General features: G+C 43.9%; 1 pseudogene; it reads right to left on the bottom strand.

Annotated features, from left to right (window-relative positions):
• Window positions 1-15,353: 15,353 nt before the first annotated feature.
• On the bottom strand, window positions 15,354-18,764 carry LOC147973495 (uncharacterized; annotated as a pseudogene).
• Between the last annotated feature and the right edge of the window lie 3,247 nt (window positions 18,765-22,011).

Below are 22,011 nucleotides of genomic sequence, written 5' to 3'. Positions count from 1 at the left end.
TTCTTCAAGAGCGCAATCAAGGCAGTCAAGGGAATCAAGGCAGCAATCAGAGTCACTTCGCTACACTCAACCAGTTCCTTGCTAACGGGCCAAAGACTTTCAGCAATTGTGTTGAGGCAACCGATGCTGACGATTGGCTTGTGGATCTGTGTAAGCATTTCGAGTGCAGAAATGTCAGGCCTGAGGACTTTGTGAAGTTCGCTTCCTTCCAACTCAAAGATCAAGCTGCAGAATGGTTCCAGCAGTACAAGGATTCCAGAGGTGGACGTGTTATCACTTGGGATGACTTCCGTCGAGATTTCCGAGCTCATCATATTCCGCAGAGTGTGGTTGAAAGCAAGCGTGAGGAATTCCGCTATCTGAAGCAAGGTTCTTTGTCTGTCTATGACTACAACAAGTTGTTCCAGAAGCTTGCCCGCTTTGCCAAGCAGGACGTGCCTGATGAGAAGAGCATGATATATCAGTTCAGGGGTGGTCTCAGAGAAGATATTCAGCTCGCTCTTGTTCTCTTCGAGCCCTTGAGATACGATGAGTTCTACAACATGGCACTGAAGCAAGAGGCTGCTCAGTTGAGGTGTGATGCTTCCAGGAAGCGAGTCAGAGATGTTACTCCTTCTTCCTCTACTCAAGTGGCCAAGCAGCAGAAGTTTTGCTTCCTCCTCCTCCGTTCCGTCAGCCGTATCAGCAGAAGAGCAAAGGTGGCAGTGGTTCTTCCCACCCACCCAACCCAGGCTTTCAGAACAAGGCTTCGTCTCAAGCTCCAAGATCGAGTGCTCCGTATCACCGTCCGCTTTCAGAGGTCACGTGCAACAAGTGCCAACAGAAGGGTCACTATGCCAACAAGTGTCTCAACCAGAGGCATCTTCCTCCTCCTCCTCCTGTCAGATCGGCAAGTACAGCTATGGTCAAGCATAACCCCAAGCATGCCAAGGTCAATTTGATGAATGCAGCTCAGGCAGAGGACTCGTCAGATGTGATCATGGGTAACCTTCCTGTTAATGATATTCCTGCAAGAGTTCTTTTTGACACGGGTGCATCGCATTGTTTCATGTCTAAGCCATTTTTTACCAAGCATGAGTTCATTTCTTCTCATTTGGGTAAACAAATGGATATTGTTTCTCCTGGCAAACGTTTGAGTGCTAGTCTGGAGGTGCCAGATGTTACTATCACGTTGGGCGACTACAAGTTCCTTTCTTCCCCAATGGTTCTTGGTAACTCGGATATTGATCTTATTCTCGGGATGGATTGGCTTTCTAAGCACAAGGCTCAGCTTGATTGTGCTGCCAGGCAGATTCAATTGACTCATTCGTCTGAGGATGTAATTGTCTTTGCCGCTCGGGATAATACTATCCGTCTGTTTTCTCTCAATGAGAAGGGTGAATTGGATGCCATCTCGCAAATTCCAGTCGTTTGCGAATATCGAGACGTCTTTCCAGAAGAGCTCCCAGGAATGCCTCCGCACCGGCCAGTTGAATTCGTTATTGAACTTGAGCCTGGCATGGAACCTGTGTGCAAACGTCCTTACAAACTCGGACCTGAAGAGTTGAAGGAGCTGAAGAAGCAACTTGATGAGCAAGAAAGAATGGGTCTCATCCGGCCTAGTTCTTCTCCATGGGTTGTGGTGTTCTTTTTGTGAAGAAGAAGGATGGAACGGACCGACTTTGTGTTGATTACCGTCCAGTGAACAAGAAGACCATCAAGAACAAATACCCACTTCCCAACATCAATGAGGTGTTCGAACAACTCAAAGGTGCCCAAGTATTCTCCAAGCTTGATCTCCGCATGGGTTATCACCAGATTCGCATTCGTGAAGAAGATATTCCCAAGACAGCATTCAGAACAAGATTTGGTTCATATGAATACACTGTCATGTCTTTTGGCCTCGCCAACGCTCCTCCGACGTTCTCTCGCACGATGAATTTCATCTTCAACGCCTACACCAATGACTTCGTTTTGGTCTATCTCGATGACATTCTGGTTTTCTCGAAGAACAAGGAAGATCATGCCAAGCACTTGCGTTTGGTGCTTGATAAGCTCAGAGAACATCAGTTCTATGCCAAGTTCTCCAAGTGTGAATTTTGGCTCGATGAGGTTCTTTATCTTGGTCATATCAACTCTGCCAAGGGCATTTCCGTGAATCCTGAGAAGGTATCCGCAATTGTGAATTGGGAACCTCCTCAGAACGTGAAGCAACTCCGCAGTTTTCTCGGTCTCGCAAGCTATTGCCGAAGATTCGTTGAAAACTTTTTCAAGATCGCGAAGCCTCTCTCTAATCTTCTTCAGAAGCACGTCAAGTACGTTTGGTCTCCGGAGTGTGATATTGCTTTCAACACTTTGAAAGAGAAGTTGATCACTGCTCCAGTTCTGACTCCGCCTGATGAATCCAAGCCGTATGAGGTCTTTTGTGATGCCTCTCTCCAAGGTCTTGGCGCAGTATTGATGCAAGAGAAGAAAGTTGTTGCTTATACATCTCGCCAGTTGAAGCCTAATGAGAAGAACTACCCCACTCATGATCTCGAGTTGGCAGCAGTTGTGCATGCTCTTTTGACTTGGAGACATCTCCTATTGGGAAGAAAAGTGGACATTTTCACTGATCACAAGAGTCTCAAGTACATCTTCACTCAGCCTAATCTCAACCTAAGGCAAACTAGATGGGTCGAAATGATTCAAGAGTATAATCCGAGTATCGAGTATACTCCAGGCAAGGCCAATGTGATTGCTGACGCTTTGAGCAGAAAGGCCTACTGCAACAGTCTGATTCTCAAGCCTTATCAACCCGAGCTTTGTGAAGCTTTCCGCAAACTTAATCTGCAAGTTGTTCCTCAAGGTTTCCTCGCCAACCTTCAAGTCTCTCCTACCTTAGAAGACCAGATTCGCCAAGCCCAGCTTCTTGATGCTATGGTGAAAAAGGTGAAGATTGGGATTGCCAAGAGTCAGTCCAAGTACAAGTGCTACCGCCTTGATGACAAGGACACTCTCTTCTTCGACGATCGTATTGTTGTGCCCAAAGGTGAACTTCGTAAAGTGATCATGAACGAGGCTCACAATTCTCTCCTCTCCATCCACCCTGGGAGCACGAAGATGTATCAGGACCTCAAGCAAGCTTATTGGTGGACTCGAATGAAGCGCGAGATCGCTCAATTCGTCAATGAATGTGATGTCTGCAGAAGAGTGAAGGCAGAACACCAAAGACCAGCAGGTCTCCTCCAACCTCTTGCCATTCCAGAATGGAAGTTTGACCACATTGAAATGGACTTCGTGACTGGGTTTCCAAAGTCCAAGCATGGCAATGATGCTATATTCGTTGTCATCGACAAGCTCACCAAAGTGGCTCACTTTCTGCCTATCAAAGAGTCGATCACTGCAGCTCAATTGGCGGAACTCCATACCTCTCACATTGTCTCTCTGCACGGTATTCCTCAAGTGATATCTTCAGACCGTGGCAGCATCTTTACCTCGAAGTTTTGGGATTCTTTCCAGAAGGCCATGGGCACTAACATCCGCTTCAGCACAGCTTTCCATCCTCAAACAAGCGGTCAAGTCGAGCGTGTCAACCAGAGTCTTGAAGATATGCTCAGGGCTTGTGTGATCTCCTTCGGCATGAAGTGGGAGGATTGCCTTCCTTATGCTGAATTCTCATACAACAACAGTTTTCAAGCAAGTTCGGGCAAGGCCCCTTTTGAAATTCTGTATGGCAGGAAGTGCCGTACCCCTCTCAACTGGTCTGAAACCGGTGAACGTCAGCTGCTGGGTAATGACTTAATCACAGAAGCAGAAGAAATGTGCAAAGTCATTCGTGATAACCTCAAAGCAGCCCAATCCCGCCAGAAGAGCTACTATGATAGTAAGCACCGTGATTTGGCTTTCGAGATCGGAGATCATGTTTACCTCCGCGTCTCTCCTATGAAAGGTACTCGTCGCTTCGGTATCAAAGGGAAGCTTGCCCCTAGATACGTGGGACCTTTCAAGATTGTCAGCAAGAGAGGCGACCTCGCCTATCAACTCGAGCTTCCTTCAAACTTTGCAAATGTTCATGATGTGTTCCATGTCTCTCAGCTTCGAAAGTGCTTCAAGACTCCTGACCGCACAGTCAACTTCGAGGACATTGAGCTCCAAGAAGATCTCTCTTATCGTGAGCACCCAGTTTCTATTCTCGAAGAGACTGAATGCAAGACTCGCAACAAGTCAATCAAATTTCTCAAAGTCAAGTGGTCACACCATTCCGACCGTGAAGCTACATGGGAACGCGAGGATCACCTCCGTTCTGAGTACCCGGAGTTCTTTCAGTCCTAGATCTCGGGACGAGATCTTTTCGTAGTGGTGGAGTGTTGTAACACCCCGGATGTAACTTTCCCTATTTGTACTCCAACTCTTGCCGTTTCCGGCGTTAAGTTATATTTATTTCTCGGGTTCGGGTCTTTGTCTCCGTGTGTTGTTTTCGTTTTCAGGCATCTCATATCATGTCATCATGTGCATTGCATTTGCATACATGTTCATCTCATGCATTCGAGCATTTTCCCCATTGTCCGTTTGCATTCCGGCGCTTCGTTCTCCTCCGGTGGTCAATTCTAGCTTTCTTTCGTGTGTGGGGATTAAACATTTCCGGATTGGACCGAGACTTGTCATGCGGCCTTGGTTTACTACCGGTAGACCGCCTGTCAAGTTTCGTATCATTTGGACTTCGTTTGATACCCCAACGGTTAACCGAGGGACCGAAAAGGCCTCATGTGTGTTGCAGCCCAACACCTCTCCATTTTGGCCCAAAACCCACCAAACTCTGCTCCATGTCCTAGAGCGTTCGATCACGATCACGTGGCCGAAAACCGCACCTCATTTGGACTCTCCTAGCTCCACTTATGCCTATATATAGCCCCCTCCATTTTCGGATCATCTCTTCCCACGAAACCCTAGGAGAAAAAAAACAGATCTCCGCGCCGAGCCGGACACGTCCGACCCGGCCGGACAAAATCGCCACCCGCCGCCGCCACGTCAGCACCCGCGGGACCGCTTCGCCGCCGACGCCCGAGGCCCGCTAGGCCCGCGGGAAGCCCCCGCGAGCCCATCTCCGCCGCCCGCCGCCGCCTGTCTTCTCCCCCGCGCCCGACCACCGCTGGCGGCCACCATCGCCGGCCGGCGACCGCCGCACCTCGCCGGCGCGCGAGACGCGCCTCGCCGCCGCCTGCCTCGCCGCGGGTAGCCGCCCGAGCCGGCGCCGCCCCCGTCCACCACCGCCGGCGCCTCCGCCCCTCGCCGCCCCGGATCCGGCCGGCCTCGCCCCGGCCCTCTCCTTCCTCTCCGGCGACGTTTAACAGCTCCGGCCACCGCGTTGACGAACTCCGGCATGCATCGGGAAGCGTGCAGATCGGATCTCAGATCTGGGATATTTTGAACCTCGGTTGACTTTTTCCCTCCGAACCCTAATTTTTATGCCTACTTTGACCTGCCGTAACTTTGCATCCGTAGCTCCGTTTTGGACATATAATATATCAAAATGTTTACCTCAACGAGTACATCATTTTATTCCATTGCACCATTTTCATTTGGGCTCATCTTGATGCCCGAAATGCTGTTAGAAGAGGGCTTCGTGAGTTAATTGTCAGATCTGCTAGTTCATCTTAGACTTTTGTCATTTTTGTCATGATTATTGTGTGCATGATATGCCTGTGAGTCATTCATATGTTTTGTTAAGCATTTTGTATTCTTTCCATAGGTGCAACCCATGCATTTTTAGGATGTGGTGGTGACTTGTGCAAGCTTGCAAAGTGAGGCACCCGGTAAATCTGTTTTCAGCGACTTAGTTGTTTTCACTAAGTCTGGGATATTTTAGTTCATGATGCCATATGTTCAGCTTGTTTCCTAGTGATCCGTGCCTATTTTGAAGATGATCAGTAAAGGAGTTTTGTTAATCATGTTATGCTCTATCCATCCATGTCTTTGTTTGCAATTATGGAGCACCCGAGCTTAAGTCAATCGAGCTCTACTTTTGCTTCGTGGTGAATCTTGGCAGATCGTCAACTCGTTTGCGATTTTGCCGATGTTATTGTAGTTGATCTGTGCCTGCTATGCCATTGTTCTTGCCATGTCTAGCTAGCATTTTATGCCTTATTAATGGATGTATGCTTTCCTTGCCATGACTTGCACCGTAGTGAGTGCATCGAGCTCGTTTACATGCCTTCGTGAGTTATATTTCAGCATGTCTCAGTTTTCACTAAGTCTGAAAACTCATTATGTTTTTGCTATGTTCGTGTGCCCGTTAGTATATTTTGTGTACCCTTTTGGCCCCAGGTCACTTTGGGTCTTTTGTTAAGCTTGTTGAGAAGCTCCATGCCATGTTCTTACTTTTCTTAATCAGTTCTTGTTTCATGTTGTTTTGCTGCTCCGAAGAGGGCTTCGTGATCTGAAATTTCAGACAAGTGTTAATTTCACAAAGTCTGGAATCTGTTTTGCATTTGCGTTTTTGCCATGCTTGTTTGAACCCCATAATGGATGAATTGGCCGTGGCTCAGTGCTAGTCTTTTGTTAAGCATCTTGTGTGCATCCCTGCCATGTATTTTGTTGTCATGTTTGGTGGCTGTAGCATGTTCATTTCATTGCATTTAGATGCCTACTTGCTGTAAATCGCAGACCGGTGTCATACCTTAAAACGCTTGCCATTTCCAAACCGTAACTCCGATTCCAATGATCTTTATATCGTTTTCAAGCGATTTCATTCCCTCTATCCATTGGCACACTTGGTTTTCCAAGTTGAGGCCAGGTTCATGCTTTTCCTGTCATATCTTGCATTTTGCATCCCGCATCGCACCCCGCATAGCATATCATCTTTTCATCATATTGCTTGGTCTTGCACGTGGTTGATTGTATCCTTGTTGCTTGTTTGTCTTGTTTGGGTAGAGCCGGCAGACGAGTTCGCTACCGAGGAGCCCGTTGAGTTTGCTTGTGAGGATCCAGTCAACTCTGACAACAGTGCAGGCAAGATGATCATACCCTCGAAATCACTACTATCTTTGCTATGCTAGTTTGCTCGCTCTTGCTATGCCAATGCTACGATGCCTACCTTTTGCTTGTCAGCCTCCCAATTGCCATGTCAAACCTCTAACCCACCTTGTCCTAGCAAACCGTTGATTGGCTATGTTACCGCTTTGCTCAGCCCCTCTTATAGCGTTGCTAGTTGCAGGTGAAGATTGGAGGCCGTTCCTTGTTGGAACATCATTTATTTACTTGTTGGGCATATCATTATATTGCTATGTTATCTTAATGCATCTATATACTTGGTGAAGGGTGGAAGGCTCGGCCTCTCGCCTAGTGTTTTGTTCCACTCTTGCCGCCCTAGTTTCTGTCATATCGGTGTTATGTTCCCGGATTTTGCGTTCCTTACGCGGTTGGGTTATAATGGGAACCCCTTGATATTTCGCCTTGATTAAAGCTTGTCCAGCAATGCCCAACCTTGGTTTTACCATTTGTCACCTAGCCTTTTCTTTCCCTTGGGTTCTGCAGACTCAAGGGTCATCTTATTTTAACCCCCCCGGGCCAGTGCTCCCTCTGAGTGTTGGTCCGAACCGGGCAGCCTGCGGGGCCACCTCGGGGAAACTTGAGGGTTGGTTTTACTCGTAGCTTGACCTATCTGAGTGTGCCCTGAGAAAGAGATATGTGCAGCTCCTATCGGGATTTGTCGGCACATTTGGGCGGTGTTGCTGGTCTTGTTTTAACTTGTCGAATTGTCTTGTCGTACCGGGTTACCGAGTCTGATCGGTGTGTCTCGGGTGGAGGTCTATTCCTTCGTTGACCGTGAGAGCTTGTCATGGGCTAAGTTGGGACTCCCCTGCAGGGATTGAACTTTCGAAAGCCGTGCCCGCGGTTATGGGCAGATGGGAATTTGTTAATGTCCGGTTGTAGATAACTTGAACCTTAATTTTATTAAAATGAATCAATTGAGTGTGTTACCGTGATGGCCTCTTCTCGGCGGAATCCGGGAAGTGGACACGGTGTTGGAGTTATGCTTGCGCAGGTTGTTCCTCTAGATTCTCGCTCGCGCTGTGCCTCCTCTTCTCGCTCTCTTTTGCGTATAAGTTAGCCACCATATATGCTAGTCGCTTGCTGCAGCTCCACATATATTTGCCTTACCCCTTCCTATAAGCTTAAATAGTCTTGATCGCGAGGGTGCGAGATTGCTGAGTCCCTGTGGCTCACAGATACTATAATTCCAGATGCAGGTCCAGGTGATTTCGCTCCAGGTGACGAGTACGAGCTCAAGTGGGAGTTCGACGAGGACTCTCAGCGTTATTATGTTTCCTTTCCCGATGATCAGTAGTGGTGCCTAGTTGGGGTTCGATTCAGGGCCTTGTCGCATGTTGGGTTTTCTTCTATTTTGGCACCGTAGTCGGGCCATGAGTGTTTGTATGATGGATGTTATTTATGTACTTTGATGTGATGTGGCGAGTGTAAGCCAACTATGTTTCTCCCCCTTTTATTATGCTTTACATGGGATGTTGTAATGCTTGCCTAACTTGCGACATTGCTTTCAATGCGGTTATGTCTCTAAGTCGTGCCTCGACACGTGGGAGCTATAGCCGCATCGAGGGCGTTACAACACCACTTCAAGGTACTATAATGAACTAATTATTTATTTATATTGGTGTTAAACCTACTGTATTCCAACTTCTCTATGGTTTATAAACTATTTTACTAGCCATAGATTCATCAAAATAAGCAAACAACACACGAAAAATAGAATCTGTCAAAAACAGAATAGTCTGTAGTAATTTGTAGCTAACGCAAGTTCTGGAACCCCAAAAATTATAACATAAATTTCTGGACGTGAGTAATTTATCTATTAATCATCTTAAAAAAGAATTAACTAAATATCACTTTCCAAATAAAAATGGCAGTAATTCTTGTGATCGCTAAAGTTTCTGTTTTTTATAGCAAGATCAAAAAGACTTTCCCCAAGTCTTCCCAACGGTTCTACTTGGCACAAACACTAATTAAAAGCATAAAACCACATCTAAACAGAGTCTATATGAATAATTTATTACTAAACATGAATAAAAGGAACAAAAATAAAATTGGGTTGCCTCCCAACAAGCGCTATCATTTAACGCCCCTAGCTAGGCATGATGATTTCAATGATGCTCACATAAAAGATAAGAATTGAAACATAAAGAGAGCATTATGAAGAATATGAATAGCACATTTAAGTCTAACCCTCCTCCTATGCATATGGATTTTGTGAGAAAACAACTTATGGGAACAAGAATCAACTTGCATAGGAAGGTAAAACATGCATAACTTCAAAACTTTCAGCACATAGAGAGGAAACTTGATATTATTGCAATTCCTACAAGCATATATTCCTCCCTCATAATAATTTTCAGTAGCATCATGAATGAAGTCAACAATATAACCAGCACCTAAATCATTGTTTTCATGATCTACAAGCATAGAAATTTTATTACACTCGACACAAGCAAAATTCTTCTCATGAACAATAGTGGGAGCAAACTCAACAAAATAATTATCATGTGAGGCATAATCCAATAGAAAACTAAAATCATGATGACAAGTTTCATGGATACATTCTTTATAGCATACAAGTCATCACAATAATCATCATAGATGGCAACTTTGTTCTCATAATCAATTGATCATGACATCTCCAAATCCACTTTCATCAATATAATGATCATAAATAGGAGGCATGCTTTCATCATAATAAATTTGCTCATCAAAACTTTGGGAACAAAAAATATCATCTTCATCAAACATAGCTTCCCCAAGATTGTGGCTTTGCATATCATTAGCATCATGGATATTCAAGGAATTCATACGAACAACATTGCAATCATACTCATCATTCAAATATTTAGTGCCAAACATTCTAATGCATTATTCTTGTAATACTTTGGCACAATTTTCCTTTCCATCATACTCACGAAAGATATTAAAAAGAAGAAGCGTATGAGGCAAACTCAATTCCATTTTTTAGTTTCCTTTTATAGACTAAACTAGTGATAAAACAAGAAACAAAAAGTTTTGATTGCAAGAACTAAAGATATACCTTCAAGCGCTAACCTCCCCGGCAACGGCGCCAGAAAAGAGCTTGATGTCTACTACACAACCTTCTTCTTGTAGATGTTGTTGGGCCTCCAAGTGCAGAGGTTTGTAGGACAGTAGCAAATTTCCCTCAAGTGGATGACCTAAGGTTTATTAATCCATGGGAGGCGTATGATGAAGATGGTCTCTCTCAAGCAACCCTGCAACCAAATAACAAAGAGTCTCTTGTGTCCCCAACACACCCAATACAATGGTAAATTGTATAGGTGCACTAGTTCGGCGAAGAGATGGTGATACAGGTGCAATATGGATGGTAGATATAGGTTTTTGTAATCTGAAAATATAAAAACAGCAAGGTAACTAATTATAAAAGTGAGCACAAATGGTATTGCAATGTGTTGAAACAAGGCCTAGGGTTCATATTTTCACTAGTGCAAGTCCTCTCAACAATAATAACATAATTGGATCATATAACTAGCCCTCAACATGCAACAAAGAGTCACTCCAAAGCCACTAATAGCGGAGAACAAATGTAGAGATTATTGTAGGGTACGAAACCACCTCAAAGTTATTCTTTCTGATCGATCTATTCAAGAGTCCGTAGTAAAATAACACGAAGCTATTCTTTTCGTTCGATCTATCATAGAGTTCGTACTAGAATAACACCTTAAGACACAAATCAACCAAAACCCTAATGTCACCTAGATACTCCAATGTCACCTCAAGTATCCATGGGTATGATTATACGATATGCATCACACAATCTCATATTCATCTATTCAAACCAACACAAAGTACTTCAAATAGTGCCCCAAAGATTCTACCGGAGAGTCAAGACGAAAACGTGTGCCAACCCCTATGCATAGGTTCATGGGCGGAACCCGCAAGTTGATCACCAAAACATACATCAAGTGGATCAATAGAATACCCCATTGTCACCACAGGTATCCCACGCAAGAAATACATCAAGTGTTCTCAAATCCTTAAAGACTCAATCCGATAAGATAACTTCAAAGGGAAAACTCAATCCATTACAAGAGAGTAGAGGGGGAGAAACATTATAAGATCCAACTATAATAGCAAAGCTCGCGATACATCAAGATCGTACCACCTCAAGAACACGAGAGAGAGAGAGATCAAACACATAGCTATTGGTACATACCCTCAGCCCCGAGGGAGAACTACTCCCTCCTCATCATGGAGAGCACCGGGATGATGAAGATGGCCACCGGAGAGGGATTCCCCCTCTGGCAGGGTGCCAGAACGGGTCTAGATTGGCTTTCGGTGGCTACGGAGGCTTCTGGCGGCAGAACTCCCGATCTATTCTCATCCCCGCTGTTTTTAGGGTATATGGGTATATATGGGAGGAAGTAGTACGTCAGGGGAGCCACGAGGGGCCCACGAGGGTGGAGGGCGCGCCCAGGGGGTGGGCGCGCCCCCCTGCCTCGTGCCTTCCTTGTTGCTTCCCTTACGTACACCCCAAGTCTTCTGGATTGCTTCCGTCCCAAAAATAAGTTCCGTGGAGTTTCAGGTTAATTGGACTCTTTTTGATTTTCCTTTTCTGCGATACTCTAAAACAAGGAAAAAAACAGAAATTGGCATTGGGCTCTAGGTTAATAGGTTAGTCCCAAAAATCATATAAAATAGCATATCAATGCATATAAAACATCCAAGGTTGATAATATAATAGCATGGAACAATCAAAAATTATAGATATGTTGGAGACGTATCACACAACAACAAGATCAAACAAAGCAAGCACCCAAATGAAATCAAACACAACAAGCAAGGAAATGACAACAAACTACTTAACTACATAGCATAAGTCTAGATTAACAGCAGGGGCATCCTCCTTCCCTGCTCGAAGCCAGGGTGCTGCTCCTGGCCAAAATATGAACAAGTTCCCAGCACAAGTCTCGCTACGCACCATAAAAGTTCAACACTAACACCTTACTTAACTTAACTACATAGCATGCTCGATGTTACCAATGCAATTGTGCCTGCTGCAACGAAACCTGCACACGACCGATGAGTTGTGGTTGTAGATCTGAATCTTCAGTCCGAGTCCTGAGATGCGCACAATGACGAGGTCGCCGGGGACGATCCGGTGGCGGCGGCAGAAGTAGTTCCAGCCCTGGCCAAGCACCATGTGCCCCTCAAAGTTCTGGACCTGCACCCAGAACACGCACCGCTTGTTCACCGACAGCCTCACCACCCGCGGGAGCCGCTTGATGACTAGCCAGGTGTTCATGACCTCCACGAACTTGCGAGGGTCGACGAGCATGGCGAGGTCCTCATTGTCCTTGATCTGCTGGTAGAAGCGCAGCGGCTCCCTGGCCCCCACCTCGTGGCCCTACCTCAGAGATCGTCCCCTTGAACAAGGCAGGCTCATGAAGGCGATCCTGCCAGGCAGGTCCACCGTCCTGAGTCGCATGTTCGTGGGGATGAAATCATCGGCGCCCTCAGCTCCGGCCACCACCTGAGCTCCTCCTCCTGTCACATCCCAGTTAGTCTTCAATATCTTGTCAGGTAAGATGACAAGTATTAGTGCACAAAGTCTTTGCAAAATGGCACTGATCAGAGACATTTTCCCATGAGCAAATGGCACTGATCAGTGCACAAACTCTTTGAGGAAATGCCACTTATCAATGGCACTTGCTGTTGGGCAAGTCCACTGATCAGTGGCATCTGCTTTGCTGCAACTACCACTCATCAGTGCACTATTCTAAACATGGAAACATCTAAAAATAGCAACAACAAGTGCCAATGCCACCTATGTGTAGCCATGCACATTTGGCAGCATCCTAAAATGGTCCTACTACATGCACGTATGACATTCAACACAAACCCTAGCTTGAACATGTATGTTAGCAACATGAACAACAACATGAACATGATCCTAGCTTGAACATGAACATGCCATTTGCATGAACACACATCCTAGCAAGACCCTACCATGAACACACATCCTAATAAAGCACACTACCATTGGGGATTCTAGCATGAACATAGATCCAGTAGCACAAGAAAATTATCCTAGGACACACACTGTACAAAACAAGAATAGATCAGTTCGATTGGATTGGATTCGGATCGCATCCAATCGGATGCTAGAATCCTATCTAATCCTATCAAATCCACTAACTACTAGCACATGTATAAGAAATAAACCCCTAATCTACATCTATGAGGAAGCATGGAGGGGGTTTGACTCACCGGAGCACGCGCAGTTGCAGCGAACCAAGGCCGGGGTGAAAACCCCGACCGGAAGGAGAGAGGTGGCGGAGCAGAGGAGGAGCCGACCCTGGCGACGGCCTACGGCATCGGCCCCGTGCTCATCACCACGCCAGAGGTCGAGGAGGACGGCACGCCGACAGGAGAAAACACTTGGACGGGGGGTCAAGAAAACCCCCCTGCGCAATGTGATCCCAAGAAGGGGCGGCTCCGTGGAGGCGCCGGCGCTGAGCCCAAGACCACGAGGTCCAGAATCTGCGGCGAAGCAGGAGCGGCCGGCACCGCATTGGCCGGTGCTGGTGGTGGTCGGCAGCAGATTGGGGACGACGCTCGCAGCGCCGATGCCAGGTCCCGACCCGAGTTCTGGAGCCCGGCCAGCCAATGCTCCTGGATGCTGGCGATGCGCTGGTCGACGGGGGTCAGAGGGCGGCGCGGCGGTGGGTGAGGCGGAGCCATCGGAGGAGAGGGAGGGGCGGTGAGGGAGAGAGAGGGAGCGGTGGGAACAGTGCGACTGGGCTGTGACAGGAGAGTGGGGGCGAGTTATGAGACGTCCCCTCCGTCTCCCATGCTACCCAAGGCGTGCAACTGCCTCGCATGCGTGGCCGCGCCCAGCCAGGCTCACGAGAAACTGTCGATTCGGCAGTTTTCGTCGGACCAGGCTGCGGGTTGCTTTAAGCTCTGTGCGGGCCACAAAACCACATGTAGCCCAACCAACCAAACAGGCCGCACACATCCCGCGCGGGCCTAGTTGGGCTACATGCGGGCAACCAAACACGCCCTTGCTGCACGTGTTGGTGCACAAACTCTCATTTTTTAATTTAATTATTTTTATTTGTTTCAGTGCATACCGTATACCATGCTAATTTTCTCCCCTAGATTATTACATGCAATGTATTGTTCAAACATACATGCTACAATCTTCTTTATTTTAAGGCAATCGGATGTGTTTGGTTTGCAAAGATGGATGGTGCTAAAAATTCATCAAGGCTTCCTGATGGGCACTCAATCTGTCATAGTCGTGGGCGCCTTGTTGTCGGCCTCAATGTATTGTGACCCCTCGACTACCAATCTACTTCGTTCGATAATAGTAAGATCTTATTATGTACTAATTTGTGTACTTCGGGTTTAAATCTCCTTTTTGTAGGAACTACAAAAAATTGCATATGGCCATGCTGACATATTAAATTCTTACTTATATCACATACCAAATTTCAAATATAATATCCACCATTCTTAGACAAACTTATCCAGAGTTATATGTTTCTCTCGACTAGCCTAGTTAGTCAAGAATAACCAGACCAATAATGATCTTTTTTTAACATGTGGAACATGATCAAGCACGCATACAAGCACCTACTAACTGTGCTATCTTTGACCTAAAATTATTGTGGCTTAAATTGTAATCTAGTAAATTCGCATTAGTACCACTTCATGATGATCCTACGCATGTACTGATATATGGTAAGTTTTTTTCCGGGAATATATGGACTCGGCTTATGCAACTATTAAGTTTAAATGTGAAGTATATGGTCGATATGTACATTACTACAACTTTTGTCAATATATACCATCTTTATGTTACATCTGGAAATGGTACAAACAAAAGGACATATCATGTCTTTTTTTGTTGAGATTCAGTTTGCCTCTAAACCATGCCTGAGTACTAACTGTAGTACAAAACCATTGTTAACTAATGTCATGGTAAAACTGACTGCAAAAATTGTCAATAGTTACCACGACACTGAACTACCAAACCATATAATGCAATATTTTTATCAACTATTAGAATCATAAAATAGAGCACTTTCTCTAATACATTGTCCAATAAACATATATATGTTCATTTTTGTGATTTTTTATTTATAAATGCATCAAATCTCCTCTGCAAATCCCCGTAGAAACACTCGGGATTGATGTTCTCATCCTTGAGATTGACCACCCTTGAGAAAGTGATTTCCATTCAAATATTCTATTGATATTCAGTAAATATTTCACAACTATACATAATCAAATATAACAAGACATATGTATTTTTAGTTCTGGTTCCCATGTTATCAACCAATTTTTCATCAACAACTCCCACAACAAGCATTCAACCTTTTCCACTGCAGCCCATTCCTTTTGTTCGTATGGATCTACAAAAAAAGGAAGAAAAATGAGTAAATGGCTTGCTGGAAGTACCATTGGAAACACAAAGAGATTACTTTACTCACAACTTCAAAGGCGCTCCAATTCCTCTCACACCCGGATGATGATGCATAAAGTATGACAATGTGTTCAAATGTTTGTATCTCAATGGCCCGGCCACCATATGAACACCACCAATCAACTAAAGTGATAAAAGCAAACCGTCAAAAACATATGAACTTATGTAGAGTAAATATGCTGAAATCAACATGTTGTAATTAACAACTTACGAGGGCCCTTTTTCTCAATATTTTCAATTGTCAATCCATTAGAAAAGACTTCTCGATGGTTCTCGTAGAGCACAACTTGTTGATCAATCTTGCTTCGAATATTGGCATCGAACGCTGTTTTTGCAGACACATCGGTAAAGCAGCTCCTTATCCCCAACTAAGGCATCGTCATTCCTCTTTACAATAGGGAAAAACTTTCCTGGGTTCAAAAAAAGATTAGCCCCATACGATGGATGATCCATTTGAGTCTCTCGATGATTCTCAATAATTTCCAAGATCTTCTTGAGCAAAGGTTGCTTATTTTGTTGGGGGGGGGAAGCTTTGATTGATCCTCTTCTTTGCATAAATCACAAGTTCTGTAATCTCAGGCATTGCAGGCTTCCCATGATCATCCGCTACCCAAAGCACTCGAAGAAGCGGCGTTCAAGCTCTAAGGCGGTCCTCAATTGAATGCCACCACTCAACTGTGACACCCCCGGAATTAATCGTGTGTCAAATCAGCTGAGAGCACAATGTCTTGCACATTCAAGCCAGCTTGTGGTTTGGCCACTTTGCTTCCAACCCATGCTGCGCACGTAAACATACTCCTCAAAGTTGCCTTGTGCCTGACCAAACTCTTTAGTGTAAGGAAGGTCGTGGAAAAACGAGTGGTTGCGGGTCTCACAAGATCTTAGCACATTCATTGCCTTCCTCAATAGACGAAGAATTCTTCCATGCCTATAGATGAAATTTGCGACATGTCTAGCCCATGAAATAGGCTTCTTGAATGCCTTCAACTTCTCTATGTCTTCCAGCATTAGATCCAAGCAATGACATGCACAAGGACTCCAATATAGTGTAGGAATCTGCAACTCTAGAAGGTGGACTGCTGCCTACTTGGAGTTGGCACCATTGTCGGATTGCACAACATTTTCTTTCGCAATTTCTATAATTTTCTTCTCTAGCAGTTCAATAATCATTTGAGCATTATGCGTGGCGTCAATCGACTCGAAGAATAAAGTGCCTGATACGTCCATTTTGCATCATGTTTTCCCACTGTTATTTATGATGTTTTTATCCATAATAATACTTTTTGGAGTAATTCTAATGCCTTTTCTCTCATAATATGCAAGGTATACACAAAGAGGGAGAATTCCAGCAGCTGGAAATCTGGACCTGGAAAAGCTACGTTAGGCTACCTATTCTGCACAACTCCAAACAGGCTGAAACTTCACAGAGAATTTTTATGGAATATATGAAGAATATTGGAGAAAATAAGTACCAGAGGGGGCCCAGCAGGTGGGCACAACCCACCTAGGCGCCAGGGAGCCCAGGCGTGCCCTGGTGGGTTGTGCTCACCTAGGCCCACCTCCGGTGCCCATCTTCTGGTATATAAGTTATTTTAACCTAGAAAAAATAAGGAGAGGACTTTCGGGACGGAGCACCACCGTCTCGAGGTGGAACTTGGGCAGGAGCACTTTTGCCCTCCGATGGAGCGATTCCGCCGGGGGAACCTCCCTTCGAGAGGAGGAAATCATCGTCATCATCTTCACCAACAACTCTCCCATCTTGGGGAGGGCAATATCCATCAACATCTTCAACAGCACCATCTCATCTCAAACCCTAGTCCATCTCTTGTGTTCAATCTTGTTACCGGAACTATAGGTTGGTGCTTGTGGGTGACTAGTAGTGTTGATTACATCTTGTAGTTGATTACTATATGGTTTATTTGGTGGAAGATTATATGTTCAGATCCAATATCCTATTTAATACCCCTATGATCTTGAGTATGATTATCATTTGTGAGTAGTTACTTTTGTTCTTGAGGTCATGGGAGAAATCATGTTGCAAGTAATCATGTGAACTTGATATGTGTTCGATATTTTGATAGTATGTATGTTGTGCTTCCCTTAGTGGTGTCATGTGAACGTCAACTACATGACACTTCATGATATTTGGGCCTAAGGGAATGCATTGTGGAGTAGCAATTAGATGATGGGTTGCGAGAGTGACAGAAGATTAAACCCTAGTTTATGCGATATTCCGTAAGGGACCGATTGGATCCAAAAGTTTAATGCTATGGTTAGAATTTATTCTTAATACCTTTCTCGTAGTTGTGGATGCTTGCGGGAGGGTTAATCATAAGTAGGAGGTTTGTTCAACTAAGAACATCTCCTAAGCACCGGTCCACCCACATATCAAATTATCAAAGTAGCGAACACAAATCGAACCAACATGGTGAAATTGACTAGATGAAAATCCCATGTACCCTCAAGAACGCTTTGCTTATCATAAGAATTTGTTTTGGCTTGTCCTTTGCCTCAAAAGTATTGGGATACCTTGCTGCACTTTTGCTACTATTATCGTTACTTGCTCGTTACAAATTATCTTGCTACCAAACTACTCTGCTACTTACAATTTCAGCACTTGCAGACATTACCTTGCTGGAAACCACTTGTCATTTCCTTTTGCTCCTCGTTGGGTTCGATACTCTTACTTATCAAAAAGAGCTACAGTTGATCCCCTATACTTGTGGGTCATCGGTGCCCTCTGGACTCTTAACAAGGAAATTGATCAAATGGCATCCCCTTCCATCTGACCAGCCATCCGACATGATTGTGCATCCATATTGTTTCCATGATGCCTCATGTTGCTTCCTCAAATTAAGTAGTAGTTTCCTTGACACAAGCATTCAATAATGGCTCTGTCAGCTCATAGGGACCAGGAGGCTTGTTACCTGAACTATATTGACAAGAGGCTTCAATTGCAATCTCAAACTGTCTACTACTTGCAATATTGAATGTAATGCCACACTCATAGAAGAACAATGTCCACTAGATGTTCACATATTTCCTCTCTTCTTTAGTCTTTGTGCAGGACAGTTTGGTGCTTTGAGAACACCCAACATGTCTTTCATCTACAAGCTCCTCAGGTGTTCTTCGCAACATGGCTTGAATTGTTGGTGGAAGTAGCAGTAGACTTGCCTGTTCCTTGCATCTTGGCAACAAATGCTCTCTTGTTCCTCTTGGCTACTGTCCCTGAGCTTGGCTTGGTAATGGGGACATTTGTTCCATCTTCATTCATCTCCACAACCTCATTATTGTTGTCATCATCATCTACTTATTAATTCTTCTGTATGTACTAAAACGCCAATCAGGACACTAAGCAGACATTTCAGACGCTCTAATTTCTAAAACGGATGCACTAGACACATATCTAAAGCGAGTTGGACGCCTTGAGCCTGGAGGGCGCGACGCTTAAGCGATGCTTTAGGGATGCTTTAAAAACAGTGGGCACAACTGCCTATATTTGTCAAGTAATTTTGGCATGGCAGAGGGTTTCATTTTATATGTATCCTTTGGAAGTTTTCACGTGTCACTTGCAAGATGACCTATGAGAAAAGCCCTGTTAGGGCATCTCCAATACAAGTCCTCATTTCCATATTATGGGTTGCATGTGGAAACACAAACACCAAATAGTTCCCTAATTTTTGAGAATTTTCAGAGTTACAGAAGTATAGTCATAATTCAGGTTACTACAGACTGTTCTATTTTTGATAGTTTCTTTTTTCGTTGCATTATTTGATTGTTTTAATGAAACTATGTATTGTATCGGGGGGTATAAGCCATGGAGAAGTTGGAATGCAGTAGGTATAATGCAATAATAAAATATGAATGGGTTGACAACAGTACTAAAGTTTGTGGTTTGGTCATTATACTAACGGATCTCATGAAGGTTTTGTTGAGCTTTGTGTGCTGCCGTTTTCAAGTTTTGAGTGAGACCACGATGGATGAAGGAATAAGGAGTGGCAAGAGGCTAAGCTTGGGGATGCCCGAGGCACCCCAAGGTTATATTCAAGGACTCCCAAGAGCCTAAGCTTCGGGATGCCCTGGAAGGCATCCCCTCTTTCTTCTACCAACCATCGGTAACATTACTTGGAGCTATATTTTTATTCATCACATGATATGAGTTTTGCTTGGAGCGTCGTGTATTACATGAGTCTTTGACTTGTTTGATTTTTAGTTTGTCACAATCATATTTGCTGGACACACCTATTTGAGAGGGACACACATTTATCGTTATTTGTTAGAATACTCTATGTGCTTCACTTATAAGTTTTGAGGTAGGCAGTTGCTCTATAGTACTTCACTTATATGTTTTTGAGCACGGCAGTGATTATATTTTGAAGAAATACATGTATTCTCATGCTTCTCTTATATTATTTTGAGTTGATAATAGTGATGGTAATATGCATAAGATATGAATTTAGTCCTAATGTGATGGATATTCAAGAAGGATATAATAAAAACTTTCATATAGATCACTGAATATGATAAGCTTGATTACTTGCAATAGTTTTGCAAAATGAAGATAATAATGTGTGTGTGGTACTATTTAGTAATTGTGGTTTAGTAAGAATACTGGTGTTAATGTTTGTGATTCCCTATGCATGCACTTAAAGTCAATAGTTATGCAACAAAGTTATATCCTACTTATGGTACATTATTCCGTGTTAGTTATGTTCAATGCATGTTTATGACCATTTTTGTTTTTCGGTTGGTCGCTTCAATCTATTTGCTAGCCTCCATTTGTACCAAGTGGGAATGCTGCTTGTGCATCCAATTCCTTAAGCCTAAAGTTGTGCCATATGAGTCCACCGTACCTACCTATATGCGGTATTTACATGCCGTTCCAAGTAATTTGCATGTGCCAACTCTAATCATTCAAAATAATCGCCTATAATGTATCTAGCATGGAAGATGTTGGGAACTTTCGGTCATGACGTTGACAGGAAAAGCATGTCCCTCAAAATAATTTTTATCTCTCTATTTTACACTCTGAGCTCTGGCACCTCTGCAAATCTCTGCTTGCCTCTGCGAAGGGCCTATGTATTTTACTTTTATGCAATTTTAATTTTTAATTTGAGCCTTAATCTTCTCTAATAAGCACCAACTTGGGAGCACTCTTGTCATACTTGTGCATTGGATGTAATTAATATTGAGTGTGTTTCATGAATGGATCAATGATTGAGCATGATGGGCTAGGGATAACTTTCTTTAGCGTTGATATTTTGAAAGACATGATTATTTGTTGGTATGCTTGAGTATTTATATCTTTATGTTAAACTATAGACTATTGCTTTGAATCATTCGGATCTCAATGTTCATGCCACAAAGGAAATATTACATGATGAATATGATAGGTAGCATTCCACATAAAAAAATCTGTTTTTATCATTTACCTACTTGAGGACGAGCAGGAATTAAGCTTGGGGATGCTTAATACGTCTCCAACGTATCTATAACTGTTGATTGTTCCATGCTATTGTAGTATCAATCTTGGATGTTTTATATGCAATTATATATTATTTTTTTGGGACTAACCTATTAACTTAATGCCAAGTGCCAACAACTATTTTTTTGCCTAAATTTGACTTTACAGGATATCAGTACCAAACGAAGTCCAAATGACACGAAACATTTTGCAGATTTTTTGGACAAAAGAGACCCTGGAAGCTTTGGGAGAGGGCCAGAAGATGAAGGAGTAGCCCAAAAGACACCAGGGCGCGCCCTGGTGGCTTGTGGGGCCCACATTCAGCTATTTGACCTAATTCAGCCTCTATATTATTCTCTAAAATTGGGAAACCAATAGGGAGCCACCCAAAATACTTTTTCCGCTACCGCAAGTTTCTGTTCTCAGGAGATCCCATCTGGGGGCTTTTCTGGCACTCTACCTGAGGGGGGATCAACCACGGAGGTGTTCTACATCAACCTTGCCGCCCCTTCGATGATGTGTGAGTAGTTTACCACAGACCTACGGGTCCATAGTTAGTAGCTAAACGACTTCTTCTCTCTCTTTGATCTTCAATACATTGTTCTCCTTGATGTTCTTGGAGATCTATTTGATGTAATCAATTTTTGCGGTGTGTTTCTTGGGATCTGATGAATTGTGAGTTTATGATCAGATTATCTATGAATATTATTTGAGTCTTCTCTGAACTCTTTTATGCATGATTATTATAGCTTCGTATTTCTTTCCGATCTATTGATTTGGTTTGGCTAACTAGATTTATTTTTCTTGCAACGAGAGAGGTGCTTTGTGATGGGTTCGATCTTGCGGTGCTCAATCTCAGTGACGGAAAGGGACATGGCACGTATTTGTATTGTTGCCATTAAGGATAAAAAGATGGGGTTTATTCATATTAATTTAGTATACTTTGTCTACATCATGTCATGTTGCTTAAGGCGTTACTCCATCCTTTATGAACTTAATACTCTAAATGCATGCTGGAGAGCAGTCGATGTGTGGAGTAATAGTAGTAGATGCAGGT

This window comes from Triticum urartu, chromosome 5A, assembly GCF_056163025.1.
Source record: "Triticum urartu cultivar PI428250 chromosome 5A, HENAU_Tu73, whole genome shotgun sequence".
Lineage (NCBI taxonomy): Eukaryota > Viridiplantae > Streptophyta > Magnoliopsida > Poales > Poaceae > Triticum > Triticum urartu.
Note: the sequence above shows the minus strand (reverse complement) of the source record. Positions and strands in the feature narration are given on the sequence as shown.